The sequence below is a fragment of the Centrocercus urophasianus genome, unplaced genomic scaffold (assembly GCF_019232065.1).
Source record: "Centrocercus urophasianus isolate 14NV4802_14NV808 unplaced genomic scaffold, USGS_Curo_1.0 seq_18, whole genome shotgun sequence".
In the NCBI taxonomy this organism is placed as follows: domain Eukaryota; kingdom Metazoa; phylum Chordata; class Aves; order Galliformes; family Phasianidae; genus Centrocercus; species Centrocercus urophasianus.
The window spans coordinates 2,568,584-2,596,325 of record NW_024884733.1 but is presented as its reverse complement, the minus strand read 5'-3'; the positions used below and the strand labels follow the sequence as shown (position 1 = coordinate 2,596,325).

General features: G+C 47.1%; 1 protein-coding gene across 1 annotated transcript in view; it reads left to right on the top strand.

Moving 5' to 3' along the window:
- The first annotated feature begins 1,711 nt into the window (after window positions 1-1,711).
- The window catches only part of CUNH1orf21 (chromosome unknown C1orf21 homolog), an 86,657-nt gene continuing 60,626 nt past the window's right edge, over window positions 1,712-27,742 (top strand). The window contains exon 1 of the mRNA XM_042820036.1: window positions 1,712-1,796. The gene's annotated coding sequence lies outside the window, so the exon portion shown is untranslated. The remainder of the gene's footprint in view (window positions 1,797-27,742) is intronic.

Here is a 27,742-nt window from a genome sequence, read left to right as displayed (position 1 = left end):
TATTTTTCACTCTGAAAGCCCCATTGGAAACAGCATCAGGCACTTGATAGGGTGAAAAACAAAGTAGGCCGACTTCAAAATCATCAGCTTAGAGTTGAAAATACTATCTCCTGTGGAATCTCTTGATGTTGTTTACATCTACTGTTCTGGTAGTTATTCCCAGTGCAGGGAAAGATAATTAGATTGCTGGAAAGAGAAAGGTAGCAATGACTGCAAATGGGATCTTGCCAATGATTTGGCAAACAAACTGTTATCTATCGTAACATTTTCATAATGGTGAAGGAAAAATGTCCTCAGATATAAACATCTCTGCCTGGATTACTGAAAGATACTGACGCCTGAGTGATAAAATAAATGTATGCTTGCTAGAGCCTTTCTAGTTCATGTGGCAGCACTGCTTGGCAGAAACAATCTGAAAAAGCTCTATAAGCCTCATCTCAGCCTCCATCTCTTTCAGACAACAGTCATTTCCATGAAAAACTACACTTCTGTGCCTACAGACAGCTTCTGTGAATACAGAAAGAGTTTCACCTCTGACAATTCAGGCACAACAAAGCTGAAACAGCATACTGAAAAAAAGTCTCCACATTAAGGCAGAGAACTTCTCTGCTGTACGACAGCTGAGCAGAAGGACACAAAATCCAGGGGGTCCAGGGGGTCTCTGCATGTCTGGCCCTGCCCAGACGTCTGCTGTGTTCCATCCCAGCAAACCAGACTCCTGCCCGGGGGTACTGGCATGCAGGGCTGCTCTCCAGGGGGTGCTAAGCGATCGGCGCACAGAGATTTCTTCTGTCCCAAGGCTTTCAGGGGTGGGAATGAAGCACGTCCCTGTCCTTGTTCTCACAATCGCCCTTTCAAGCTAATGAACCACTCACACAAATACTGCGCATAAAATCAGAGAGCGCGTAACGACCGTTTGACCTGATAAAGTCCTATCGCCGCACGGCTGCCACTCCCGGTGCACAAGCAGGATTCCAGAGAAGTGATCAATAAGCAGAGCACCGATAACCCCTCTGGTTATATCAATCAATGGAACGGGACAAATGGGCTGGTGGGAGATTTTTTAAGGATTTCCAAAATGCCTGCAGAAATGCCACGTGCACTGTCTGGCTACGTGTGTTTGAGACAAAGCGTTAGACGGGGAGCACTTTTAATAATAACTCTCTCCCGATAAACGGGTGGCTGTGAGGCTGCTCACTCTAATTAAGACTATGTTCTGATGGCAAACACAGCACTGCATCTGTCTCAGAATCGCAGCACAGTCCGTGCAGCACGCCTCCGGGACAGGGCACTTTCTGTAAGCAGCCCTGCGCTATGAAACAACGTAACTAATCCCATCCCCGGGTGGTTTATCTGTGAGGAGGCAGGAAGCCACGCAGAAACATCCCAGATCCACGAGGGAGAGAAACGTATGATCCACGAGGTAAAGAACACGTCTAATGATGGAGAGTACGGAGGGAAGCGGGGAGGGCGCGCAGTCGCAGGAGGGAAAGGTGTTTAAACGCCAAGTCCGGAGGCCGCCGAGAGCACCGCGGCTCGCAGCCCGCCGGGCCTTCGCCCACCCCGGGCGGCGGAAGGAGCGGGCGGGACAGCTGCGCGGCTCCTCCCCGTCTTCCTCCGCCCTCCGCTCCGCGCCGCCCCGGCCCCGCCTCGGTCCGTCCCGGCTCGCGGAGAGGCCGCGGAGCGCCCAGCTGCTCTCGCGCTGGCTCGGAGCCGCCCGCTTCCCCGCGCCTCCTCCCCGTCCTCCGCAGCCCGCTCTCGGCGGTGGGGGAGCGCTGCGGGGCGGCGGCGCTGAGGTGAGCGGCCGGGGGGGGGGGCGCAGGGCAGGGCGGGGCGGGGGGTAGCGCGTCCTCGCGGAGGCCGGGCCGGGGCCGGGGGGGCCGCGCCGCCGTTATTCCGTGCCGTCTCCGATCCCGCTCCGCGGGCGATGTTTTATTCACGGCCCGGCTTTGTGCGGGCGGGGCCGGCGCTCGGCTGCGGGCCGGGCGGCGGCGGCGGCGGCGGCGGCGGCGGCGCCGCTTTGCTCGCAGCTCTCCGCCGGGAACCCGGAGGACGGCGGGCTGCGGATAGAGAGAAAATAAAAGCGGCTCCTGATCCGTGGGGCTGGCACCCAGCGCATCGCCGCGGCGGGAACCGGCAGCACTCAGCGCCGCGCGATCACCTGTAGGTGTCAGCCCGGGGCCGGCGGAACCTCAGTCCCGTGCCCCCCCTCCTGCCCCCGTGCCCCCACCCCCGATGCTGGACGCAGCCGTGGCCGCGCGGGCCGGCCGGAGCAGATGGTGAGCCTGGGTCTCGGTTGCTGAGCTCTTCGACCCCCGCAGCTGAAGCCTAAAGGTGCTAAGATGCTTCTGGGCAAGCGCTGCGTGGTGATGCCCGGCTCTTCTGGAGAACGGAGAGGCTGCCGCCGTGGGCAGCGGTGAGATGGAGCTGGCTGTGTGCTGCGGGAGGCCGGCTGCAATCAATGGGTGGTTTTGTGTTTGCCCCGATGGTGTCTTTTGATTTCTCAGGAGCCGATTGCAGACTGGTGTGAAGTGAGAGATGCTGAAGCGTATTCCTTGCCCCCTGCTTTCCTGCTCACCTGGCCTTCACCTTCCCAGTGCCCTATTTGCTAAGATCTCAGTGGAAACACTCCGCTCGAAGCTTTGCATTTATCCAGGTTTGGGTTTCCCAACCCCGCTGCCTTACAGCCACTGCCAGGCTCTGTGCTCCTCAGCCTCCCATGTGTGGGTGCTGGAGCTGTTTGCCCTTCAGTACACGCCGAGCGCGTCGTTGCTGTTTAACCATATATTATCCCAGGCGTTGTATAATGAGGCGGTTCGATTTGTGTAAGACTCTGCGGTGGTGTAATACAGCACAATTATACATCGTCATGTCTAAAGAGCCTTCCAACTACTGCTCTGTCTCGGGAGGTGCTTTGTGAGTGTTGATTTCCAAAGTGGTGTGGGCAGGAGGAGCGGTGCCTGACCCCGGAGCATTCGTGGGAGGGCTGGTGCTTTAAGCTGTAATGTATGGGTGTGACATCACGCAGCCGATAAGCTGTGATGGGATCAGCCATGTCAGTGATGCCCTTTGTTTATGTGCGTGCGGTTACTTGTTTTGAAAATCCATGCTTATCGTTTCCTTCCCCGCCTGCGCGATAGCTGTGAATAAGGCAGAACAGGACAAATGCTAATTGCACGAAGTTGTTTTCTGGCTGAAAACGTTTTGCTTTAGCTCACTCCAGCAGCTTGGGCCAGGTGTGAAGTTGTGATGTGGCATCTGCACGCTGCCACGCATCTCATGCTGCAGCCAGGTGCTCGTGTTTTCTCCTTCCACTCTAGTTTCTGAAGAAGCAGAGTGCTGAAGTGAGCGTTTTTTGGCTAATCCATCCTGGAGACGGCAGCTTGGTTATTTAAGGCTGCTGTAATTTGTTATGCAATCAGATTAACAAAGGTTGAAATGATCATTCAACTTTGGGTAAACAAACGATATTTATAACATCATGGATTAGAGTGACTGCTTACATCAGAGAGATGTGCTGCGGTGAGCATATGGCAGGTATGTGACAGAACGCAAGAGATGGACATGGTGATGAAGTAAATAGATTTTGGTAAACTTCTCAGTATTATAACATACTTCCAGTGCTTGTCTGTATTCCAGGAGATCTTGCAGTGTGCTAGATGAAGCCCATATGCATGGGCAAAGTCCTTGCAGCTTCACTTAGCTGGTAAGCAGAGGCCACCGCGGTGCCTGTGCACTCAGCCCATGGTGCCTGGGGTGCTCAGGTGGCACAGCCTGAAGATGACCAATGCTTGACTGGAGGCTTTCTGAGTAAGAAAAATAACATTGCAAACGCATTTGCAGAAGCTGGCAGCCCCTCAAGCTGCGCATTTTAAGTTGGCTGTCCTCTCCTGTTGTTCCTGAGGAAGAGGCGTTGCTGCAGGAGGAATCTGTGGGCTTTTCTCCTCAGATCTACTCAGAGAGGAGGCAGTACCACCGGTGCGGCAGAGCTGAGATGGGAGCTGGTAGAAAAATGGGAAGGTGGGAGACTATGTGGTGAGGAAGTGACTCTGATACGAGGAGCAGAGGGAAGTGTGCAGTATGCATGTGGAGCCTTGCTGGGGATCTGCTCCGTGGTGGAGCTCATAGTGCAGCCATCTCATGCAGGCTCCGGGACTGCAGAAACAGAGCGGACCTTGCTCTAAAAATACCCTGGTGTGCCATATGCCTGCTGTTGTTACAGTATGTGATGGCGTCAAGCCACAGGGGGAGCAGTGAATGACTGACTTCTGTCAGCCAGTATTCTGGAGGCCTTCGTGTAGGTGTGGAGCCTGAGCACTTCCAACCTGCCTCTGGCTCAGGGAGCAGTAAGGCACCCTCCTGGATGCTGCGTTTCCATCCTTCAGCAGATGGTAGAGCATCCCTGTGTTTGGATACACATCCAAAAATATTCTGGAAAGGGTTTTTTTGTTTGTTTGTTTTAGTTATTGATACTTATTTCCTCGCTGCCTGTTTTTAAGCAGGCATCTAATTGCAATGGGATTTCACGGGCGCTTGCAAAAGTGTGTTACTGTGCTGCTGGCTTATCTTTGTGCTGTGTAACGTATTTGCAGCTAAATGTACACAAGCACACTTTGGGTGTGCTGCAGTCTGGAAAGGTACTTTGGGGAGGAGGTAATGCTTAGGATGCTCAGGGAGGAGGTGGTGTGTAATGTGAGATGGCCTTAAAGCGACTGACTGTATTTCTTCTACTTGTGCTGGTCTGCTCCCACTCCAGCTTATTAACAGGTTGGTGTCTTCTTCAGTTCTGTGCTTTGAAGGAGAGCAGTTGCTCTTGGTGAGCCCAGAGCTCTGTCCAGCTCAGTATGTCTTCTCTGATGGGATACCGCAGGGGCAGGGGCAAACCACCACTACAGAGCATCCCCTGTCCTGGCAAGACCTCAGCATTCCTGGCTCTGGAGGTTCTTGGGCTGGTGGATCCAGGGAGGCTGTTGTGTGGATCAACTTCTCTGCCATTTTTCTCTGCCAAATTTGTTTAGAAAAAAAACCCTTATGGCATAGCATTAGCAGCATCCCGTGTTGGTGAACTTTGGTATAACTGCACTCTGAAAAGAACTTTATTCTACTTTTTTCATTTGCTTGGAGGTCTTGTGATTTTTATCTGAGTTCTGGAAGATCGTTTTCCTTTCCAGACTTTTCAATGGGCAAGTGCTGTTTGGGGATGCTGAAGAGCCTTAGAATGCATATACAGACAACTACAGTATGTGAATTCACAGGCTGTGAATTAATCTACAGTAATTGTGCAGTGGTTGAGGTGTCTGTGTGGGTCATAGTGGTAATAGCTGTTACATTTGGAGCATTAAAAGAAGCCCTCCTAAGGTTTATTCATTCATTCTTTACTGTTCTGGCAGTTTCTGACATCCTGTTGATTAGAATGGGTGGAATTTTCATTTTTTAAAGAAGATGGAAAGTGTGTGTTTCATCCCTTTCTACAGCCATTGCACCTTTAAGCCATTTATGATTGAAGTGGGGGGAATTTCAGCTTGCTGGTTTGTGAGTGGGATAACAGTAGAATGACCAGACAAATGCCCTGTTTTAAAAATAGAGACACTTACATAATGATGCTATGGAAAATAGCCAGGCATGCATATGGATAAGATCTTTGCTACAGAGTATTAATCCAGCAGCATCTCCTGCATGCGTCTCTGCTGTACCTGCTTCAAAGGGAGAATCAGGGAAACCATCCTTTCTGCCTGGCTCTGTTGCGGAGCACTGCTTGTGCTTGGAGCTGCTTTGCAGGAATGTTCCCCTCAGTGCGTGGTTTGTGCTCTGGGTGCTTCTAAGAGGGGAATTTAGGGACTATTGCTAATGAAAACTCAGGTCTGGTGAACATGTCTGCAAGAGCATTGGGATCACATCAGGGTTTTTCCTCTTGTTGTAAAGAGGCCTCTTTTTTTCCCGTCTCTCTAAGAGAAAGCAACAGATGTTCTCTTTTCCCAACATTGATGGGTAAAAAACAAGTTCACTTCAAATGCATATTTAATAGAAAGAATACTGCAGGATCTATATATATGCAGGTGGGCATTTTCCCAGAAGGGTGTGTTGGGCACGGAGGGCTGTAACTATGTTGTTTCTAACCAAAATTCTAGCCCTGAACTATAAATACCATCGCCTCACCCTCTGACTCCATGAAATGAGACGTAGCTGGAACCCGGTCGTACGTCAGGACATGAAAGGACCTTGGTGAACTTGTGCTTTCATAATAAACAAGGAGAAGTTTATCCAAGTTGCCCAATGTACGAGTTTGCCCGCATAAAGACAGCTTTTCATTCAGCACAGAGGAGGGACTTACCTGTTAGATCTTCCTCCTTCCTATTTTTATCTCATCTCTTTCCAAGTTGTTCTTAATAAAAGCAGGACAGCCTTAATGTAATTGTGGATTTGACAAACAGACCTCTGTGTTCTAGACTCGTAGATGAGATTAGCGAAGCCTGTGCAGTTTGGGACACTGGGATTCTCTCTTCTGTCCATATCCAACTTGCACCCTGCTGCTTAATTTTGCCTGCGGGTCTGCTCATCTCAGCTGTGTCTTCACGTGAAGGCAGCCGATGCGCACTGAGCATGCTGATGAGATGTGCAGGAGCTGGGGCTCTGCTGCAGACTGGGTTTGCTCAGCCCTGCCTCTGGAAGCCACCCCCAGCAGCAGCAGGATGCTCCGAGGCAGGAGTGGATGGATGGCGTTTGAAGCTTCTGCTCGTGGGCAGGCACGTGCTGCTGAAGGACAGGGTCTGCTCTCTTCTTCCAGTGCTGTTACGCTTGTTAGGTATGCACACAGGAGCTGTGGTCTGGTGGATGCCCGGAGGCTCAGCTTTCTCTTCTGAGCCTTTATTTTTGCAGGAATCTGAAAGAGCAGAAATGCGGCTGTTGAATAAGCCAGACCCCATCCAGGGGAGCGGATCTGGCTGCTTTCCCCTTCACCTACCTCCAAAGTGTGCAGAGGAGGAACTCATATGAGTATTTTGGGGATTTGTTATGTTTGTGGGCAAAAGAAAAGGCAGCCAGAGTTTTCTAATATTGTCTCTGTTGTTTTTTTCCACTCGGAGTTCTTAAGCAGTTAGTTTTTCCTTATGATGTATGTTTTTTCAGTTGCTCCCTGGTTGTCAAAATGTGGGACCCTCTGTCACGTAAAGGTGGCTGGCCTGTGTTACTGCAGTGAAAATCCTAAACCTCCCGATGATAATTTCTATTGGTTCTCCTCTCTCAGAAATAAAAAGAAACCATATTCTTTCTACTTCAGTCATGTTAGATAAGATACGTCTTTGAGATTAAAAAGCCCTGATGCTGGTGGGAGGAAGGAGGGCATTTCTTTTGTCTGAAACATTGCAGTAGAGGATACTAATTAAAAACAAACAAATTGGGTTTGGGGAGAGCCTTCCTTTGCCCTCGCGCAGTGAAAACGGTTTGGAAGAGCTGCAAGAACGACACCCGCAGGCGTTTGAACAGAGATAAATCAGCTCCTGGCTGCCCAAAATCTTGCTTCTCCAGACTGCAGAAATCTGCCAGGAAAGCTTTGAAATGGCAAGAGCCAGTCTGCATGTTCTGGAGCAGATTGTGTACCGGGGACCACGGCACAGCCCTGAGCAAAAACGTCAGCAGAGCGGAGCGACTGTCATCCCCAGCACCAACAGACAGACTCCATCGGCCTGCCAGGGCGGCCGCGGATGACGCAACGCTAATGGGCAGATCGTGGTGATCGTCAGCTGAGGATGTAGGGTTTGTTTATTGTTCTCCCCCAGTGACAGAAGCTGACTGTGAGGCGGATTTTCCTACAGCACTCTGCGTCTTCGGCGTTTTGGCAAGAGTGAGAGTATTTCCTAAAAAAAAAAAAAATAAATGGAATAAGAGGCCTCAGGCTTAGTAACAGCGTTTATGAGAATAATAAATGCTCAGCCTTGTCAAGCTACGTTTAGTTGTGCATTTATTTTGGGGATTTTTACGAGCATAATGGAAAATAATGCTCTTGATGCTTCACTGGGGTTGCAAAGGGATTTGGAGGACCTGATTTCCCTAAGACTTGGAAAATCCTGTTCTTCCTGTTGTCGTTTTTGTTTTCCTTTACATTTATGTACTAGTCTCTGAGTCTTTTCCACAAGAGATGCTCTGGTGTTAGCAGAGAAATAGTTGAAAGGCCAGTGCACTGAGTGAACGTGAGCTGGAGCTTCCAAGGCATGCTGGGAGGCGTGTGGGGATGGCATGGAGTGAGATTTGTTTGGCATTAGGGCAGAAATCTGTGGCTGAGCCCTGGAGAGAGAGCTGCGCAGCTTGTCCCGCCCTGCAGTGCTCTGTGAAGTCTCTTCTTCAGCCCAAGTCCAGGGATCAGGCTGATGTCCTTGTGACTGCCTTTTTTCCTGTGCTTCTTCTGCAGTTTCTTGTTGTTTGGGCAGCCGTGGCCTTAAAAATACCTCTGGAGGTGAGCAGCTTCCCAGAAGGTCGTTAGAAACTTAATACTACTATTCAATAAGCTTTGTGAGTTACCTGGAACACAAATAACAGTACTGACGACTGCTTTTCAATTATTAATTTTTGTACAGTGTGTTTTTGGCTACTTAAGGTGGGTTGTCTATGCAAAGTGGCTCCATAAAATGCAAATTGTTAGCTTCTATGTGGGTCAGAAAGCGTTATGTGCTTCGTGCAACTCTCGTAGTTAAGTGGCCTTCTTTGTTAGCCAAATAATTTAAGCACCGGTTGACTCTTAGCAGTGTCAAAAACACAGTAATTCTTACCCAGTGTAAATAAAGCGTCTGGGCTTTGAACGATGACTGCAGGTTTTGGCTGGGAAACTATTTTTGGGCTTCAGGCGCAGCCCGAGGCAGGGGGACGGATGCCGTGCTCCTGGAATGGCGTCAGGCCGGAGGATGACTCAGTCAGCCAGCACTTCCTCATCACGAAGGTAGGGATTCACCACAGGTCTGTGTCAGCAGTGAGCAGCCGCCCTCTCGCTGCTGATTCAGCCACCCAACCATACGTAGGGCTGCACACCTAGCCCGGCCTGCTGCGGCCCTCCCAGCTCCCTGCCCACCCTGTGCTGCCCGGGGTGTGGGTGCAATGGTGAGCCATCCTTCCTCGCCTTTCTGCTGGCTGCCAGTGCGGATCTTGTCCTCGCAGATGGATGTGCCGTGTCTGGGGGTTGGATGCAGTTCCTGTTGAGTCAAGCCTGCGCGTTGCCCGTGGGGTTTGGTGCAGGGTTCTGAGGTTGGAGCAATACCAAAGGTGGCCGAATCAGCATGCTGTGCTGTTGCCAGTGGGGAAAATGGGTCCCAACCCATGTGGCCCTGCCCTGTTCTCTCCTTTTGTAGGCAGAACAGGTTGGGCAGCAGCAAGGAGGTAGAAGAAGGTGGGGTTTGCCAAGGATGCTCATTAACCTTGCGGGCAGAGGACTCCAGTTTTTTGGGGTTTCATGGTAGAGGAGGAGGACTTTCTTTGCTCCTGGTGTTATCGAGTGATTAATAAGAGGAAGGCAAATAGTTGTATGGCTGGCTTTCTCTTCCTGCTTGCCCTCCAAAGATACCCTTGGGTGCAATACTTCCTATTCTAACACCTGGTTTGGACATAAAGCACTTCGTTCTGGCTATGTAAGTGATCACTGTCGCAGCTAAGACAACGATGGAGAGCAGCATCCTCATGACAATATCTTGTGTTTTCTTGTACCCTTCTTTTCCAACAGCTCTCACAACCCTAGAAAGTCACAGAAAGAGCCACTTGCTTTTTCTTGCCATCACAACCCTTTCCTTTTTCCGAGGAGGGCAATACCAAGTTAACTGCTATGTTTCCATGCTGAAACCAAATACGCGAGAGCCAAAGCACTAGTGAGGCTTTCTTGCATTTAGCAGATGCTTTGAGAAGGCCCATAGGAGTGGTGTTACCAGCTTCCCAGGACGTGGCCTTTTCCAAGCAGACAGCATGTTTTTGTGGTGCTTGTGAGAGGCAGGGATGTAGCACTGGAGGTTGTGGGTGGATTCACCACGTCAAGGAGCCCATCCAAGGCTGAATCTATGCGGATTTTCTCAGCCTGTGAGGTGATTCTCCTTTTGATCTCAGCTGCGACTCTGAACATCCTGAGGAGCAAAAGCCACAAATGAGAAAGGAGGTGGCCCTGCAGACTCTTTGCCTCTGCTCTGAGGGCTCCTACCTGGTGAATCACATGCCCCGTTTGCTGCAGGGCTTTCTGAACAAGCACAGTGGTGTCCTCTATGCTTTTCCAGACATTCAGTGTCCTTTTCTTCTCTTTCCCAGCTATAATCTATTTGTTCTTTCTCCTTTCGCTCTTACAGTGCCAGTGATAGCTCATGAACTTGCTTGGGACACGTTCTATACAAAAATGGATCTTATTGCTTTGAAAATGCTGAGGGTGGCTGTGGAAAAGTGACCCGTGTGCTTCACAGTCTGCTTCTTTGATGCCAGCTTATCAAACTCCAGCTCTTATGCTGCGTGCTGAGCAGGCTTCCTAGGAGTGCAAAGTGAGCTGAGGTACGTGTGGGAGTGCTGATCTGGCCTCAGATTCATGGGGAAAAACAGTGTTGGAGGAGACTCAGGCACCTCAGACTGCTCAGCTGGTTTTGTAACTCCATTTGAATGTTAAAGGAGAGACAGAAGTCAGGAGCTGTGTTTGTATGGCAGCGTATGCCTTTCGGTGTGTGGGCTTGTGGGCCGGATAGCCTTTCAGTACCTAAAGGGAACCTACAAACAGGAGGGGAATCAACTCGTTGAAAGGGTTGATAACTGCAGGGCAAGGGGAAATGGTTTTAAGTGGAGGGAGGGAAGATTTAGGTTGGAATCTCAGTAGCTTAGTTTTGTTCTCCCAACAGATGTGCTTCCCAAGGACTACTTTTGAGTTGGTAGTTCTGAAGAAGAGCATTTCCTGTTCCTGCCTGCAGCCAGTGTTACTGCTCTCCATGCAGTGCTGGGTGCGTTTCCCAGTGCCTGCTGCAGCCGCTCCCTCCATGCTGCTGCTGATTGATGGAGGCTTTCTGCTGCTAATAACTATAAACAAGCAAATCTGACTCATTGGTCATGGAAGGCTGAAGCACAATCAAATACTGTGGGTATGTTAATTTGTTTACATATAGCAAAATTATGTAAATATCAATGCAGATTAGGTTTAGGCCCTTTGTGTGCTTTGCGTTCAGTGCCTTGGAGCCAAAATTTGGTATTGCTGAAGTCACAGAGCTTAGTAACTGTGGGATTTAGCTTCTAAATGTTTGGAGATAGAGTGGGTTTTAATACTGTTAAGTGCTTTAGAAGAAGGATTTCTGATGGCTTTTGGTGGCTATTACCATGAAAGCCATAATCATGGACACGCAAAAGGACACAGCAAGGCGAAAGCACGCCCTTCCAACCCTCTGACTGCTGTGTAAAGGTGCATGGCTCCCATGCCCACCCTGCTCCTGGGTGCTCTGCTGCTCTGTCTGCAGCCTCACACAGGCCAGCACCCAGGGCTTCTCTGTTAGCATGAACAGAGACACGGGAGAAGTTCCAGCTAGTGGTTGGCAGTGCAATGCCCAGCACTGGAGGTGGGGGCATCACTAAGAGTTCTCCCTTAGTTCTGCTGTGTACAAAGATTGCTTTCCTATCATTTTGAGGATAGGGACAGATCGTGGGCAAGTGCTTTCTGTGTCATCATCATCAGGGGCCAGTACCAAAGAGAAGAGAAATGGTACGGAGAGTGAGCACACTGCAGTTGTTCATGGATGCATAGAAGAAGATCACAAGACAGAGGGCTGCAGGTGAGATGTGAAGGGCAGAACAGCTGGTGGCAGGAGGCTGGAGATGTGGGCAGGAGGCAGCAAGATACTAACAAAACTTACAGGAGGCACTGACTGTTGGGAAGGATTGTGTAAGGGAACCCACATGGTTTGCATTACTCTCTCAAGGTGTGTGGCCAAGCAGGCAGAAATGATAAAATACTTCCTTCTGTTCTTTATGTGGTGTGCAGTGTGAGTAAAAGTCTTCTGAGTGAGAGGCTCTGGACCAGAGGAGTTTAGGGTAAGTTGAGGTGGCAGAAAGCTGACTCTTGGAGTGCTTTTCCTTCTGCAGGTGGAAGTGCAAGCACCCAGCCTGTCGAACAGCAAGGGCAGAGGCTGCAGCCAGAGGTGGTGGTTGCACGCCCCAAAGCTTGCTGTAGGGCTGGTCTCCTCTTGGTGCTGGTGGTTGCGTGAGACATTGAAATGTGGGTCTGGTTCTTTGAGCACTGCTCTTTTTAAAGGCGGAGATGTAATTGGGCTTTGTTCAACTGAGAGATTTGTTGGTTGAGTCATGCAGAGCAGCATCATAAGCTATGGGCTGGAAGAGGAAAGAAAGAATTTGGTGTACATTTCAGGCTTCTTTGCAGTGCTGGAGATCAGTCAGAAAGGTGAGGACTGGAGTGTGTTTGTTTAATGCACCTTACTGACTCTTACTGTCTTTTTTTTCAGATGGAAACACTAATGTCCCACTTAGCCAGACAGGAGCTGTATTTCCTCTGATCTCTGCTGGTGCCCAACGCTTGTTCCCTAAGCTCTCTCTCCCAGTAATGACCTAAAAGCTGGTGTTAAGTCCAAATAATCATCACCTGCAGTAAATTTCTTATGCTCAGGAATACTGCTTGGCACTCCAGCATTTGAAACTGCAAGGCAGACAAGTAGGTGTGCAAAGGCAAAGCAATGACAGCAAGATTAAAGGAATTATATTTGATTGTGGTATAGTTGTAGCTGGTCCAGAAGCATGTCTTTGTGGGGAAACTAAGGATGAAGCTTTGTGGATGAGCCTTTGCTTGTTGAGCGTGGGCTGGGGGTTGGTACAGGAGGCCACAGGCTCATGGTGGCACTGCCAGGTGTTGGGAAGCAGGGAGCAGTGCCTGGCCCTGCAAGCAAAGGCGGCATGAATGAGCTTTCTCCCGTGATTTTGGAAGTTCTGCTGGTTAATAGTCCCACTGATGTGCCTGCTTTGTAGGGCTGAGCTTGCTTGCTTGCATTTCTGTTTCCTGTCTACCACCCAGACTCCCTGTGTTGTGCAGCAGACCTGCAAACCCTAAGCAGCGTGAGTTTCCATGGAGCTTCCTGTTGCCACTTGTGCAGGCACACAGTGTGTTTGACAGGCTGCGTGCTGGCAGGATGCCACAGGGCAGGAGCTACCTTGTAGGCCAGCTGATGTAGTGCTGGTGAAGTGCTGTGCCTGCTGCAGAAGAGCCTTACAGCTGAGGTCGGGGAGTGCTTTCATGCTGGCTTTGGGTGGGCAGTTGGTATTTGTGGTACATGCAGGTATATGCTAGGCAACATGAAGTTACAGATTGGATCTCGTTATTGATTTAACATCTTAAGGAGTTTACCCTTCAGAAAAAAAGTCTGTTGAAGAAGTTCCTTGGTTAACTTTAAGTCATAATCCCTTCTTCATTTTGGAGCTTGCTTGCCAGCAGCATTTCCTCAGCAGAGGAAATTCCCCAGCTCTGCTGTGGGAAGGCAGTGCTCTGCTGGGAGGGCACGGTGGCAGCCCTGAGCTATGTACACCTTCTCTCAGGTACTTGCTTTCAGCTGCTGTTGAGTACTGACCTTGCGTGGGACAGACCTTGAGACAGACAGGTTGTGGCTGTGTTTGGTACTCATTCTGCATGGTCTGTTATCTCCAAAGCCAGGTAAAGTGGGACCTGCAGGGCTGAGATGAGCTTCTCTGTTTGCTTCCGTACATCCCCAGCTGAGCTGATGAGCTAACAGCAGTTCTGGAAAGCAGAGTAATGTAATGAAAGATTGCTGTGCAAAAAAAAAAATAAAATCTTATTTCTGTAGCACAGATGAGAACAGAAGACTAGAAGGGTCAAGCCTCCTTTTGCCTGTGCTGTTCTGCTGGTTATTTGCTTTTATATTATGTCACGTATGGGGAATATGTATGTCTTTTGCTTCTTTTAAAGTATTTGCCAGTCTTCCTCTCACATGAGTGCTAAGGGAAGTGCTTGTATGTTTACTGTCTGCAGAGAAATGATGGATTCTCATCCCATAAGGAGCTGACTGTCCGATGTAAATAGTGAATTTTGGGCAATGTGTGAGTGCACTTATTCCTTGCGTGCTGTTGTTCAGTGACTGTGGCATGTGAATGCATGCTAGTGCAGAAACTTGTTTTCATGTGTATACACTTAATGATTTATTTTGGTAACAAACTTATTTTTAGACTCTCAAGCTAGGAGAAAAATGAACTTGTGGAGGGGGTCACTTAAGATTGCACTTTTTTGCCCCCTGAGGTTTGTAAATAGCACTCTTCCCCATGTTTTCTGCTCCCCCTCCTTGTGCACTGTAAATCAGAATACTATTTTTTTTTTTTCCAAATTTACCTTTTAGAGTAATTTTGCACTGTATTCATCAGGACTCCATCTCTCCCAGCATGCCATGGCAGCAGTGATCAGCCAGCAGTGCTTTAAGAGCGTCAAGGGTCAGTAGCATCCAGCCAGCTGGAATGTCTCTCTCCCTAAAGGTGAGGGGGAGCTCTGCAGGCTGTGAGTGCGTATCACCCCTCAGTGTCCAAGTTCACCCCAGCTGTTCTCTTACAGGCAAATGCTTTATAAGCTAAGGAGGAATGTCTTTTTGATAATTGAGTGCAGATACAATGAAAAATTCAGAACAGAAAATAAGTGCAGACATCTAAGGAGAACCTTTCTGGTAGGTATTTTCTTACACAAACTGTGTTCTAAGCCAGTTGATAGCACTGGTTTTCCATATGGATGTGTCTGCACGCACATTTTTTCATCTCGGAAACTATCACATGTCATTTGGAAGTGACACAAAATGGTATTTGCCTGGCTATCAGAGTCAGTGGTGGTGGGCCATCTGTCGTGCACTGCTTAGATGCAGGCTGGTGGCTGCAGGCTCCCATCTGCAGCTCCCACCCAGCTCTGCTGCTCAGCCGGTACCACGAGACTGAGCAAAATCCTGTGGGTAAGATGACTTGCACAAAGCATCGATTGCTGCGAGACCTGCTTAGCTCTCAGGCTACTTAGTCATGGTATCCGCTGACGCAAAAGAAATTGTATATTCTGTGCAGATGTGAGAGCAGCGACAGCAGAAATGTGTGCACTTGTGAAAAGTATGCTAAAGAAAGGCATGTGTCCCTGCACAAGTGTGTGTGCTAACTAACGGTGTGTTTGCAATTCTGATGGTGGTTATTGTAGCTTTTAAATAGCTGGCAGGGAGGGCGAAGGCACAGAAAGGCAGTTGCCCAAATAGATAGCCAGTGTTCCCTGATGTCTGGACATTGGTCGTGCAGGCAGATGGAGATGATGCTTGTGATTCCAGGTTTGATGCCTTTTGCATCTTCTGAGATAACTGGTGATTTGTATGCAGGTTGGATCGGATGACAGCGACTGTGGTTTCTGCTTTCGGAAGTGCACGTGAGCAAGTAAAGATTTTTTTTTGGAGGAACAGGTTGGTAAAGTGCAGATAAACCATGGCAGCAGTACAGTTTTGTTTCTCCTGGCTCCTTTTCTTGCCTTGTGCGCCAAATACTTGCTTGCCCTTAACTTTCACTCTTCCTCTCTTTTAAAATGTGTTAATTGGCCTTTAGTGAAAAGATGTTGATGCAGAGTGCTTCAGAAATGAAAGCCAATCTAAACATTCAGGGGTTGTGGATGGCTATGCAGCACTTTGGGTGATCTTCAGAAGCCTGAAGGAGCTGCAGCAGCAGATCTGCCTGAGCAGCTCGCGTGGGCTGGTGTTAGGGTTGTGTTTTCAGTGTCAGCAATTGCCCAATTCTTGGTGGCTATCTGTTTTCCTTTCTCCTGCTGCCTGCGTTGGGGTGGAGCAAACTGGAGGCAGAATGAACAGATAAGTGGAGGCCGAAATGAATATTTAAACACTTCTAGGTTTATTTCACTGACAAGTAAACTCACCGCTTGCCAGAGCCTTGCCAAATGCTCCAAAAAAGGAGCTGAAGAATGTGAAACACAAACCCCACAGCATTTGATGAGAGTTTATTTGGTTGTTTCACTTGTGACTCATCTCCAGAATGATCCATCCGTTCCCCTCTTTGCATGTATATGTGGAAATAGAAATCTGGCAAAGGTCTCAGAGCCACCTACAAAATTCACCGTCCTCTTTGATTATTACTTAAAGCAGTGGAGCATCCTAAGCCTGCAGGGAATTTCAAGAGTTATGCTGGCAAAAGATGTTTACGCATGAATCTTGTTGGCTTTTGTTCCACATCCTCTATTTATAGGGTTAGAACACAGGAAGAAATAGTAAGTATGGTTTTCTTTTTCTGCTGTTGTTCAGCCGCTAGCAATTCTGCCTATGGACAAGACTGTTGTTTTTGAAACTGTGGTTGTTACGGACATTGCTTTTTCCTTTCTGTGCATTGCAACTTTGGCTGTCTGGCCTGAAAATTAAAGATCAGCAGTGCAGTGTGCTCCTGCTTCCTGACACGGCTGCTCAGAAAGTCTGGATTTCTCTACCGCCTCTCCTCCTTGTCCTCTGAAGGCAGCAGCCAGCACAAAAGCAGGAAATGGGGACGATAAAGTGTGGGGAGTGGAAGTGCTGAGCTAGGGACACCAGAAGGAAATGGCTTTCTGGTGGCAGTGGTGTTTATTGTATGAAATGAACTGGGGATGACAGGCCACAAACACTTTCTTAGGGAAAGGAGGTTCTCTCTTTAAATGTTTGGGACTCTTTTCTGCCATTTTTTAATGCTGTAGGGTTGTATGGTGCCATAGGTATGAATGGATGCTGGTGTGTTAGTGAATGCTTAAGCAGTATACACAGACAGCATTATCTGGAGGATTTGTCAGCACGTGATCTGCATGCCAAAGAAAGTGATGGCTGGGATGGCTGGCTTCTTGGAAACTCCTGCATGCTGTATTTCTGTATGTGAAAGCTGCTGCTGACAACCAGTAGTGCATTGTATGGCAAAAGAGCTGTGGGTTCGGAAGAAGGGAAGGTGTTTCAGCAGAAGGCTGAACCAAAACCTCTCCATTTACACCCATTCAGCCTTTCCATGTCAGTTTGGTCCCTTGCAGATTTCCTGAAAGTCTGCATGGTGTGGATACAGGCAGGGTTTATTTTAGAAGCAGCACGGAACAAATGGGGGTGAAGTGTTGTATTTGACTGCTGTTTGACGTGTTTCAAAGAATATAATATGTCTTAAGTAAGAATAATTTTCTAACAAAAAGCAGTGAGCCATCAGGAAATAATTAAATGTATGGGAAGCTATGGAATTATTTATTAGGAATAGTGTCTGCTCTGGGTTTGCAAAAAAGAAGCTCTGCTTTTAGCAAAAGAAAGTTATATTTCATAGAATCATCATAGATGATTTACATGAAGATCAGCATGATATCATGATAGCCAACTGATTAACTGGGAGCTTTCTGTAATAAAATAGCTGCCAGTGAAAGTGCAGGAGAACGTTAGGGTTGCTTCGTGGAAGGTTTACATTTGCTTGGGTTTAAACAAGTGTATCTTACTTTTTGCAAACAGCAGAGGTAGCAGTTTGTGCCACATTCTTGTTACTGGCCATGGAGAATATTGAGGTTGAGGGCAAAATCAGTGCTTTCCTTCCCAGCCTGAGGGGACAGGGCACTTCTGCTTGGGAGCTGTGGGCAGGATGAGAGCTCCAGAGACCAATGAAAGCTGTGCAATGGAAAACAGTCAGGTCACTGCTACCCTTTTTTTTTTTCCCTCTGTGGTCCTTTTTTACTCCAAAGAAAATGTTCACTGTCTGTTGGCAGGTCTTTTTCTCGCAGATGCTTGGTGTTTGCTTTGCTTTGTGGGACTTGAGTTCTTTTTTCCCTGTGTTATCTACAAGGGATTTATGAAAATGTAGTGAGATCCTGCCTGATGTTTTTGGGAAGTCGACTGTGGGAGGCAAGTAGAGATGGAGTGAAACAGCCACCGGTGAGCAGACTTTGTCTGCAGAACAAGCTGTTTCTGAGAAAAGTTGAGTAATGCTTGATTTGATTTTTGTTTTTCTTTTCTTTGCTTCTTTGGCTTCCAAATCAGAGTTGAAAAATACCTGCCAACTATAATTATCTTACTGGAAGCTTAATTCAAAGCTTGATTTTACTGGGAGCCTGAAGGAAGGGAGGAGACTGGAGCTGGAAAATGGCATCGTATGTTGAATGATGGCCGCGTCAGATCTACTTAAGGAAACTTAATAAAATAAACACACAGTGCTGCTTTTGGTCATTCTGGTCATTCCTCCAAAGTTCTTTGTCCTGTATTCATTGAGCTCCGTGGATGCTTTGTGTCCCTTCAGTGAAAAGATGTAGAGCCCTAAATCTTTCATCAGCAGTTCACGTGGCATGCGAGCCTCTCTGGGTTTGCTCTCCATTGCAAAAGCACGCAAGGAGTTGTAATGCAATACTGATCTCTGCAAAATATTCCTGAAAGTAAACAGCTTGTAATAGATCGTTTCAGATTTGCTTTGTGTGAAGTGATTACAGAGCAGAAGGAAGGGCTGATGCAGGAGCAGTTAACCGTGAATTCTAATAGTTCAGGCAAAAATGTTTTGAAGCAACACAATGGGAGACTGTGCTCATGATTTCAGGAAGAAGAACCAGCTGTCCCAGCACAGCTTCAGTTTGGGAGGTTGCTTTGAGTATGAAGAAGGGTGAATAGGTTACATGGGGATTCTCTCCTCCCTCATCTGCTTTTCATTTAGAATATAAACTGAGTGCTACCGGCTTGCTGTGCAGCCCCCAGCCAAGTGGATCAGCATTTGCACAGCCATCTTTCAAGCAGGGAAAAGAAGGCTGCAGAGTGACCTCATTGCAGCCTTTCAGTACCTAAAGGGAGCCTATAAACAGGGGGGAGCCAACTCTCTGAAAGGGTAGATAGCAGCAGGACAAGGGGAAATGGTTTTAAGTTGAGGGAGGGAAGATTTAGGTTGGATGTCAGGGGGAAGTTATTTTCTATGACAGTGGTGAGGTGCTGGAACAGCTGCTCAGAGAGGCTGTGGATGCTCTGTCCATCCCTGGAGGTGTTCAAGGCCAGGTTGGATGGGGCAGCCTGGGCTGGTATGAAATGTGGAGGTCGGTGGCCCTGCATATGGCAGGGGGTTGGAGATTGATCATCCTTGGGGTCCCTTCCAACCCCGGGCCATTCTATGATTCTGTGATTTGCTGTGTCGAGGGCTGAAGCCTGATCGGTTAGCCTGGAACCTGCTGCACTCCCAGGCCTGATGCAATTATGGGCTGTTAGTGTGTCCATATGTAAAATAGGACCCGTGATACTCTCCATCTTCTGAAAAACAGCCCTGGCATCTATTATGAGCAGTGTTTTGTAAGGGCAGCACAAGAGTAATGCTTATTGTTAATCTTTTATTATAATTATTATGTTTTTCTGGTGGGTTCAGCCAAAGTAAAATTAACTTTAGTACAATTTTAACCCGTCTTCTATTTGTTCTTGTGCTTGTTTATCTTCTATGCTGTGCTTAAACCATAGGGCTTTTGGAGGAGGCTGTTCTTGCTCTGCCTGCAGTGTCCAGCTCAGCTTGATTTTTTTCCATGCAACTCCCACGTACTCCAGATGTTTAAGTAATAACAAAATTGCTGCAGCTCTCTGTATCCTGCCCACACTGCTTTGAACCATCCGGCTTGTTCTTTCACCTGTCTCATTTGAAACCCTGTGAGTGATGCCTGGGATTGCTTTGAGCTGTTCAGAGCTCCCTGCTGCCGGTTTGGTAACAGGCAGCACCATTTACTTATGGGCTGGTACATCCCATGTATTTAACAGGAGCTGAAGCTGAATACTTCAGGAAATCTTGAACAACAAACAGTTTCCCCCCTTTCCAAGCACTGAAATATTTACTTCTCGTCTTAATCTTGAAGAGAAGTTCCTTGCAGAATGTGTTTAAAAAAGAGGTGAGTACAAATCCCGGTTTGAAAAGTAGAGATATTTATTCTGTGTTCACCCTTGTTCAGAAAAGAAGCAGCATATATTTTTTGCCTCTCGGTTGCTGCTTCTGTGAGCACTTTGCATATTTAATTAATGATTTCACGTTTGAATTGTTCTGCAACAAATTCTTGCTTCCCATTGGCAGTCACTTTTCTTCTGCTGTCATCTGAAACTACTCCTTTCAAGTGCAAGGACGGAGCAAGCACCAGAGATCCTATTTCTGCAGACATTTCTGAATGCAGCCTTCGCAGTATTAGAGGCCTGAAGTCTGCAGCTGGTTTGGGAGTCACTTTCTTAATGACCATGTGAGTGTCTGTCTTTTTGGTCACGCGGTGTGTTAACCTGCAAGGTCCCCATTGAGGCTGTGACAGTGTTTCCTTCATGTCAGGTATCACTGGCCTGGCTGGAAGAGCTTTTCGGATGGCAGCATGCAGTGTGTAAGGAAGTCTTGCATTCACTGTGAGTTTGGGTTACACGAAGTGCTGGGTTTCAGGCTGGCTGCATGTAAAAGCTGGCAGAAAGGGGGGTGGTGTGTGTGTGTGTGTGTGTGTGTGTGTGTGTGTGTGTAAGGAAGAGCCTTCCCTTGTAAATAAAGCACAGAGCACATGTGCATGGAATTATTTGCTTCTTGGGTCTGGAATTCTACCAAAGCGTAGTGGTACCAAAGTCGTAAGTGGCTTTATTGACTTTTTTTTTTTCCTGTGATTGGAAACAACTTTTTTTTTTTCTCTTTACTCACACTAGTCTGTTAACATTACAGTGCCCTTCTCTTCCTGCCCCATTTCCCTGTTGGTGGATGCATTGCTGCTTCTTCTTGTCCCATGCTGCTATTCTCTACTAGTCTCAGAGGTGCTTTTCCCAGCCTGTGGCTCCTGGGCACACAGCGTGTCATGCCTGGTGCAGCTCCATGGCACAGCTGGTCTGTGCTCACCACCTCTTGTTTATAGGAGGGATGTGGCAAGAAGGGCTGAAGTGGTTGATTCCTACTAAGCTGATGCAGGGGTATCCTGGTGTAGGCTGGCAGATGCATCCTTGTTCCTGTCATGCCCCTTTCCCAGTGCTTCTTCATCTGGAGTCACTCTCGGTTCATGAGACTTAGCTAAACTCACAGATTAAAATAGTTGTTCTTAATATTTACATCTTTTCTTCCCTCCCTTGGATTTTTACCTTGCTGAGTTCTACCACCATCCTTTTAAAACATGCTTTTGTAACCTGTGATTATTTTTCATTGAATTCCATGCTGCTAGAAAACGTCTGAATTCAATATTGTCATAAATGATGTGAGCAGTCTCCTAAGTACCTTTGTACGCTGTTCTTGCATGTCAGATACAGTTAACCTTCATTTCAGAGGTCTGATATTTCTTTAGCAACAGCATAATTGGAGTGCATGGGAACGCGCTCCCTGCAAATACGGAGCGATGCTCTGTTGTAAAAGAAACTCGAGTGCTTGTTAAACAACTGCAGGCAGATGTAGTTTTTTAATTTAATAGAAGAGCTCATTTGAATGTTTTCCCGAGGGAGTGCCGCTTCGGTGAGCAAGTTGGTTGACTTGTGCAAATTAAAACATGTCCATCAAAAGGCAGCCCTATAGGATGTTTCCTTAGAGGATGATCATCTCTGTTCGGTGCAGGGCAGCTGGACTGGATGACCTTTAAAGGTCCCTTCCAACTCTGAGGATTCTGTGATGTAATGTTGGGAGAGGATGCTGGAAAGCATGTACAAGCATTAGGAGTTTTTGGATAAGCATTTGGTCATGGAGGAAAGTTTGGTATGAGGCAGAAAACTGAGGTAATCCACAGTCACGCCAATACAAGTACAGGAAGTTTATGTCATCTGGAACATAGGGTTTTTGTTTGTTGTTTCTCTCAGATGTGTGAAAAACAAAAAGTGATTCTGTTTTGCTTTGAATTTCATACATTGTCATACTTTTGGGCTCCTGTCTGGTTATCTATAAAGCATGATGAACAAACTACTCCCAGAGTTCCTGGTGGGTATCATTTGTTAGGATGCTGTGTTAAAGCACCTCTTATTTAGTCTGAAAGCTGTCATTGATGCTCCCCACCTCAAGATGCTTGGGATTCTGTGGGCTGAGTGGGACACAGTGCTTTCCCCAAAGTGTTCCTGTTAGAAGCTGCTGCTCAGCAGAGCCAGCATTTCTTTACTAATGGTACCTGCTCATGCACCATGGCAAAAATGGCAAGGTTTTCCTTGCTGCACTTTCTGTTCAGGTACTAATTAGTTGATTTGTATGAATGCATCAGAAAATGCCGCACGTTGCCAGTTGAAAGGATAAACCAAGTGAACCAAGTTTTTAAATGCCATTGAAAAAAAAAAAAGTGATCAGCAAGGAGGTCTAACGCACACAGTTCTGTAAAGAAAATCACTCCTAGGAGAGCCAAATCCCTAAAGCTTTAAGCCTCTTTTTGATCCAAGGGATTAGTGCAGATTTCCATTTTTGCACGGCAAACTGTTGGGGCTGTTAAGGCTGTGTATTGGAACCAGGTTTTCACAGAGGTGATGTTACAGAGGGGAATGTTGCTTCCCAGAGGGGAAAGTTGGTTTGCTCTTGGTCTAACTTTGCTCTGCCACCCAGCAAGGGCATCTTCCTGTGCAAGGAGAAAAATAGCATGAAACAAGGAGCAATGTGTGGTCAGGTGTGAGATCATTTGGGTGCCCCATCCCTGAAGGCATTCAAGGCCAGGCTGGATGTGGCTCTGGGCAGCCTGGTCTGGTGGTTGGTGACCCTGCACATAGCAGGGGGTTGAAACTAGATGAGCATTGTGGTCCTTTCCAACCCAGGCCATTCTATGATTCTATGGTCAGTGGTTTTTAGCAGAACAAGAGAGATACAAATAAAATAATGATAAAAGAAGATACAGACACCATCTGTGTGTACGAGGACTGAGTTGTTTCAGCTGTTTGCACAGCTTGGACTGCTGTTTGGAGTGTTGATACCGCAGTGTGCATGTAGCATCTCTCAGTCACCTGGTGAAAGGAAACAGGTGAGTGTGACATTTGTGGTTGTGAAGACCCAATGTTGTGAATGATCTGCATCCTACAGGCTGCTGGTGTGAGCAGCTGCAGCTGCCTGCTGGCAGATAGGAGCCAAGGAGGCCCTTGATGATGCTGCCTCATTAATGAGTGTTGTTCAGAACTGCTGCTGCTGGACGCTGAGGGTGCTTGGCAAAGGAATGCCAGAGTGGGAAATCCAGGTGCTCTGAGATGTGGATTGAGGTGCAGAGAGAAGTCGTACGGATGCCTCCCACCGGACATCACTTGTGCTTGTGTTATCTAAGGCAAGAGAACAAGATTCTGCTCAGCGGGTAAATGCAAGACTTTTAAAGTGGTGGTAAAAATAAACAGGCAAAAACCTGTGATATCTTCTCTATGGCTTCGAGTGGAACGGCTCTCCTGCTGTTTTGCTGAAGGCAATTGCTTGGTGGTTTATTTTCTGCAGGGAGTAGGATAGATAACATTTATGAATGGCATGGGCATTTTCCATCCATTACAACGTGAAGTTTAACAGCAGAATCCTACAATTAGGTAGAGATATTAATAGTAACTGAAAAATTCTGTAGAGTAGTTCTGTGCAGTGGGTTTCTCAGTGTGTGTTAGTCTCCTCCTTTAGTCCTTGATAACGTACAGTATGAAAAGTTTTGCTCTGCATAGTGAGCATATTGTCAGTGGGTAACAAATGCTTTGCTTTTAATGAGAAACTTCCAGGCTAAAGATAGCATTCTTTGTAGCCGAGAGGAAACTGATGCTCACGGACAACTGTGTTGTAATTAAAAGCCCAATTATTATTAGCTGCCACCAGAAATACTTAGTCTGTTGCAAGATGTGTCTTGTCCCTTGAATCTGATCCTCACCCACCCTGTTAAATATACTAACAGTGCTTCACTTGTTTAATCTGATGTTTGAAAACAGCGTAGCAAGCACAACCCTAACAGGGTGCAGCTCCTTCCTTGCTCCTCATCGTGCGTCTGGATTCCTGCTGCGATTTGCTGGCTTCCTCCTAGCCCCAAACATCAGAACTTGGCAGAGGCTGCTGGCTGCTGCTTGGCATTGGGAAGGAATTACGTAAATCCAAATGCTGGGGTTGTTCCTATCAGAACTGAAGTGTTCCAGATTGACTGAAAATTCATCCCGAGTCACTTTGGATTGGGCAGTTTGTGTTTTCTTTTTATTATTTTGTTTTAGAAAAAACAGCGCTAGGGTGAGTAAGAGAAAAATGGTTTTAAGACTTGTCTTACCCTCTGAAAATAAGCTCTGATGTTGGAGGACCAGAGATGCTTTGTGCACTCCTGGCCGTCCAGCAGAAGCCATACTGGTCTAGAGTTTTTTCCAGAGCTTTTTCAGGTTAAAAAGCCAATGCAAACTGTTGCTTAAAAATGGGAAATTTGGTTAACTCTTTCTGTGAGTCAAGGGAAATGGACCAACAGAAGGTGATCTGTGTGGGGAGAACATTTTGTTCTCAGGAGTCTGAGAACCCAGGAGCAGAAGCATAGCAGTCTGATTGTTTTTCTGTCTGACTTGATGTGCTGCTTTGTCTGAGCCTCCTCTTCCAAAATGTCATGCCTGCTTGCAGGGACTGCGTGGATGGACAGGGCAGCGTATGGAATGGGAACCTTAGCATCAAGCTGGAGCCTTAATGAAGGGATGTTAACAAGAGGCTGTCTGGTGGCATATGCTGGATGTAATGCAGTTGAGGAATACAAATTCTGCCATCTTTCAAGGGAAAAATCCAAACTTGCAAGTGGAGTCTTTCAAGCTAAACGTGAAAGATTGATCTTGGGACGTGAGATAGCTGGGTTGCTCTGGTGCACAGAAGTTAGGGATAGGAGCTGCAGCCCATGGGTACACACTGCACAGCAGAGAGGTGCTCTTGGTTTTTAATCAGAGTTATGTAACAGGAATAATAGGAGAGAATGCTCCTGCATGTTGTGCTGCATGGTGACAACTCTTCCAGGTGTTACACACCGACTGGGACTTGCTGTGCCTTGCAGAGAAACGAGGAGAGATCTTCTGAGATGTAGTGCAGAAGGTGAGTGAGGGCTCCGGGCGGAAAGGCTGGAGGACTGTTGATGTGTGTGAGCAGAGTTAGTGAGGATGGTCACAAGATACAGTCCTGCTCACTAAGAAATAAGCCTGTTATATCCCTTCTTACTCTCTTCTTGCAATACAAATCAATACAAATTCATCTTTCTGCTGCTTTGATTTGTTGCTCTTTTTTTTTTTTTCTTTCATTATCTAGAACTTGCTATGGTAATTGATAAGGTGAAGGTGGAAAACAAGACTTTATGGTGTTGGCACTCCTTAAATTATTATGTTCTATCCTATTTTTGGAGAGTTTTGCTTGCTTAATCCCAACTGCCCGTAGTTGTCACTGAGCTGTCTGCAGTGGAACCCAGGCAGCAGTTGTATGTTATTCCTCCTAATCTGGTTACCTTGCACATGTCAAGATAAATAAATTCTACTATCGGGTAGCTTAATTGTCTGGCTTTTCTCTGCCCCTTTGGGATTTGGCACTTTTCTCCAGATTTGATTAATTTGCATCACTTGGTGCCACCCACCGTGCATGGCTCTTTCCTGGCTCTCTTTTCTGAAGGCATGGTTTAGCTTGTCTCTGTTTAATAAAGAATGCTGGTGAGGGTTTTGAGTAATGTTTCTCAGTACTGAAGTGTGGTTTCCCCCAGCCACATGCTAGCAGTGAGGGTAAATGAGGGAAGATGTGCTCCAGGATCACTCAGCTCTCCTAAATCAGGATCCTCAGCATCCCTGAAAGAATCATTCCCTTCTTCTGACATTACAGAAAACCTATGGAGGATAAACTTGCCCTCTTTTTACCATCACACCAGGCTAGGTGACTTTTTAGGGTGCTTCCAGTTGGCTCTCAGATTCCTGTAGTAAAGTCCCTCCAGGATGCTGGCTTCTGAACATTCAAATAGCAGCGGTGTTTGCTTTGCCCAGCCAGACAAAGAAAGCAAACGCATTGCCTTCCATGTCTGAAGCCATGTGAAGTTTTTTTCAATTAAACATGTTTCTCCGGTTGTTTTCAAACACTCATTAATTCTGATTTCAAACAGTTGGTAGGGCTGATTGATTTGTAATTTTCAAGATCGTGCCTGAGTGTTTTCCACTCCTCCCTTCCCTTGGCTTAGATGGAAAACAGAGTATTTCTGCCTGGTAAATTCTGAATAACTCAAACACTCGATATTCTTGCAAACTGAAGAGTGAGAAAATGGCACGGACAGATTCTGCATCTCACTCCCTGTACCACACCCAGTAGCTGCATGGCAGGTGGTTATTGGGGCGATGTTTTGGTTTGTATGTATTCAGTTGGATCACTAAAATAAATAGGATTCGTTCCTTTTGAAAGAGAATTTCCTGCCTGCAAGCTGCTGGTGTGTTTCAGAGCCCCGTGCCTGGGTTCCCAGATGTGCCATCCCGTTTCATTTGTATGCTGTGAGGGTACATGGCCGCTCACAGGGACTGACGTTCCCGGGGCTCGGCTGCTTCTCCTGCCCCCGAGGAGAGCCATGTGCCATGGAGGGGCACAGAAGTGCTGGATTTTATCATGAGCTGAACATAAAAATCAGATTACCTGCGCCATTCCTTCTGGAAAAAGTCTACTGTGCTCTTAAACAAGTGTTTCTTTTATTTTCTTTTCAATGTCCTTCTGGGAACCTGTACTTAGGCATACATAAAATCAGATCCTTTTTCTCTAATAGGGCACTTAAGCAGCCCTAAATGCATGTTAATGCTCCATTACACTCTTATCAGCTGTGTTAGATTAGAGATGGAAGTCTATTGGCCATGTGCAGATTGATCTTCCCAGTCAAATAATAGCAAAAATGAATTACTGTTTTTAACCTGCAAGAAAGAGCTTGTTTATGCTCTGAACTCTTTGTCTTACTGAATCTCTCCTGGGGATCTGTGCATGCAGTTGAGTTGCCCCAAACGAATACATTAAGTCATTGGTAAGCCCAGCTTTGTGGTATGTGAGAGTCCAGCATTGTTCCTTGTGCCCATTTCAGCATAATGTTACCACCTGGCCTTCTAGTTCAGAGATCTGTGCAAGATTTTTTTATTGCCCAAAAGAGATGAGAAGAGTTGGAAGGAATACGGCTTCCATCCTAGCACGTGTTGCCTGGCAAACACCCAAGGAGCTGCCATTCATATTAGGGCATCTTGGCAATATTTACAGATTGATATATGTATATGTATATGTTGAATTTCATTGCTCCTATACTTCCAGTTTCACCCAACTCAGTAGTAGTCAGAATATCAGAGTTGCTAGGCAACTTCTGCACTTCTCTCCTTAGTGCCACAGCATTTCTCTTCTTCCCCTCTGGTCTCAGGTCTCTCCCATCCTGGGAAGCAGCCTGTCACTTCCATGCTCTCACAATGCCTGCTTGGTGCTGTGGGGACTGTAGTTGCATTGGTGCCATGAAGCTGATAGCCTCTAACTCCTTGCTAGATTTGCTTCTCCCATCCCTTGGTTCCCTGCTGAGTTGGTACAGCGGGTTTCAAGCAGAGTGTTCCACCTCTAGCTACAGTGGCATCCTTAGAGCTCAGAAATCTGCACAGACCTATGCTGGGAGCTTCCCTGGGCCATTCAGGTACTTTGTTTCCAAAAAAAAACCTGCTGCCATTGCCATGGTGTTCGCTGATCCTCCTTGATGAGAGATGTCTGATGACAGAGGTCAGTATTGCCAAGAAGCTTGTGCAGGGCTCATGCTATCCTGTTCTATACTGAAACAATATATAGTTTCATAGAATGGCCTGGGTTGAAAAGGACCACAATGATCATCTAGTTTCAACCCCTATTGTATATAAAGTTCTTCAGCTGGGATGAG